Raw genomic sequence first — 3,206 nt, 5'->3', positions numbered from 1 at the left:
CTTCACCTGTTTGTTTGTGTTTTCCTGTAATTCCTTAAGGGATTTTTGTGTTTCTTCTTTAAGGGCTTGTTTACTCGTGGTCTCCTGTAATTCTTTATGGGATTTTTTTGTTTCCTCTTTAAGGGCTTGTACTTCTTTACCTGTGTTCTCCTGTATTTCTTTAAGGGAGTTATTCATGTCCTTCTTAAATTCCTCTAGCACCATCATGAAATATGATTTTAGATCCAAATCTTGCTTTTCCGGTGTTTTGGGATATCCAGAGTACTAGGTTCTGATGAAGCCAAGTAGTCTTGGTTTCTGTTGGTAGGATTCTTGTGTTTGCCTTTCGACATCTGTTGATCTCTGGTATTAGATGTTCTTGCTGTCTCAGACTAGAGCTTGTTCCTCCTGTGGGTTTGTAAGCTGGTGTCAGTACTTCTGGGAGATCAGCTCTCCTCTGGTAAATCCCGGGTGCAGATGGCTGTGGATCAGTTGTCCTGAGTCCCGGGGTCAGAGGACACCCTGGATACAGGATCTCCACTTGCAGGAAAGGTGCAGGGAGGGCTATGGGTCTGTTGTCCCTCCTAGGTGTGGTCTGAGTCCCTGGGTCAAAGCACTCCCTCAAGGCAGGCTCTCTGTTTGTAGGGAAGTGGCATAGAGGGTTGTGGATCCACCGCAGTCACTTGGAGGCTGAGAGGATTCTGTCCCTGCAGCCCTGAGACTTCTGAGGCCTGTGCCTCTCAGCTGGTCCCACCTTAAAAAGTCACCAGGGAGAAAATGGTCAGCTGCATTTTTCATCCTTGTGACACAGTACTTAACAGAAGCAACTCTAGGAATGAGGATTGATTTGGGCTCATCCTGTGAGAGGGTAAAGTCTATTATGCAGGAAATGCATGGTTAATTCACAGAAGTGAGAGCTGGGACCGAGATGTCTCATAGCTGGGTAGACCAGAAAGCAGAGACTCAGTTTCCAGCACCCAGGATATGCCATAGGACCTGACTCCAGCAACCCACTTCTTTCAGCAAGACCTCACCTCCTAAAATCTGCACAATCTCCAGAAACAGAGCCACCAGTTAGGGAACAAGCATTCAAACACATGAGTCTAAGGAAGATGCTTTACTTCCAAACCACAGCAGTTATGAAGCAGAAATTAAGTATTTTCAGATTAAACAGAATCAGGAGTCTGCTGCTAGTAGAGAGTTGCTCAGTCTGACCTGAAAGAACACTAGATTGTTACTCAAAGCCACAGGCAGAAACAACACCAAGATAACTATTTCTACACAGTTAAATAGGAGAGTCGGTGTGACTCTGAGATGGAGAGTCCTCTTTTCTTATAACATTAATTCAAAGGCAAATGTGAAAATAGTGATAGATATTTATATATAGTGCACAGTGTAAAAAGATGAATTGTGTGCTCTGGAAAGAGAGCTCAGCAGTTAAGAACATTTGCTCTTACAGAGAACCCAAGTTCAGTTTCCAGCACCCATATGAAGATCCAGTTCCAGAAGGACCTAATGCCCTCATTTAACCTCCACAGGCATGAGGCATGCACACTGTACCCATGTGTGTGTGTGTGTGTGTGTGTGTGTGTGTGTGTGTGTGTGCTCACACGCTCATGCAAAACATGCTGTGTCAGCTTGAGACAAACCATAGTCATATGAGGGAAGGGATACTCGATTTGGAAAATCCCTCCATAAGATCAGGCTATGCTCTCAGGAGCACAGATTCAAGTTTGACCTACAGCTCTGTTCATTGCAGTTTAGGTGCAGAGTGAGAGGCTGCTACTGAGGGCACTGGCAGGAGCTACAGACTGGGCTGCCAGGAACGCTGATGGCTTAGAACTGTTGGCATGTACAGAGCTTAGAACACCTAGAATGCCAGAGCCGGGGTAGCTTGTGCCCGTTTTCTTCATGGAAGTACCAGTTTAGAAGTTCTGAGGAACTAGTTGTATGGGACCTCCAAGAATAGAAACTTGTTCCCCTTTGGGACTGTAATCTCAGTCACATGGTAGGGGGTGGGCTAGCACAGGCTTCTAAAAAAATAAACCATGTAGTGCAAGTTGGGAAAAGAGTAACTATCATGGTAAATTTTATTTTTATGTTCATTAAGTGCTGTTGTACTTGGACATGGTCAGTCATATGGCATGTTATGGTTTTTATTTTGCTTCATTCTGAGGGTTTTTTATTTAATTTCCTTAAAGCTAAATAAATACCATTTCACTTTGTAAAATAACTCAAACAGTACGCAAGCCTGTAGGGCATTTTCTTAAGTAGTGATAGATGCAGGAGGGCCCAGCCTGTTGTGGGTGGTGTAATCCCTGGGCTGGTGGCTAGTTCTGTAAGGAAGCAACCTAAACAAGCCATGAAGAGAAAGCCAATAAGCAGCACCCCTCCATGGTTTCTGCATCAGCCCCTGCCTCCAGGTTTCTGCCTTGCTTGAATTCCTGTCCGGATTTCCTTCAGTGATGGACTAGAGTGTGGAGGTGTAAGCCCGATAAACCCTTTCCTCCACAACTTGCTTTTGATCATGGTGTTTCATCTCAGCAATACTAATCCTAATCAAGGCACATGCATTCACATAAAGTAAATAAATCTTTCTAAAAGAGGAATTGTGTAATGATAATAACATCAACAATGGGAGGAAGTACAGGAGGCAGAAAGGTGATGCTATTCTTGTGTTTACTTGGAGATGGTGACCTAATGAGATACACAGGGGTTCCAACTCAACAGGAAGTGAATTTGATTAATTTTAAATAACAAATGGCTATTGTGCCTTGTATTAGTTACTTTCCTATTGCTGTGGTAACACCACAACCAAGGTAGCTTGTTGAGAGGCTATCACACTATCTCAATAGGGAGGTGTGGCAGCAGGCAGGCCTGGCTGCAGGAACAGCTAAGGGCTCACATCTCAAACCACAAGCCAGAAGCATGAGCACAGTAGGAATAGTGCTAGGTTTTGAACCTCCAAAGCCTACCCCAGGAACACACTTCCTTCAGGAAGGCCACCTCCTAAACTTAAACAACTGGGTACCCAGTATGCAAACATCTGAACCTACACCTACATGGGCATTCTCATTTAAATCTCCATGGGACCTATATATTCATCAGATGATATCTTAAATATTTCTGTGAGAGTGGGCAGTTTTATTGAGGTATTTTTCTTTTTTAACATTTAAATCTATGGATTTTTCTTTTACCTTTTCCTTTTTGATAAGGGTAGGAACAAG

Source organism: Mastomys coucha, unplaced genomic scaffold (genome assembly GCF_008632895.1).
Source record: "Mastomys coucha isolate ucsf_1 unplaced genomic scaffold, UCSF_Mcou_1 pScaffold21, whole genome shotgun sequence".
Lineage (NCBI taxonomy): Eukaryota > Metazoa > Chordata > Mammalia > Rodentia > Muridae > Mastomys > Mastomys coucha.
The sequence above is the reverse complement of the archived record's forward strand: the minus strand, read 5'-3'. Positions refer to the sequence as shown.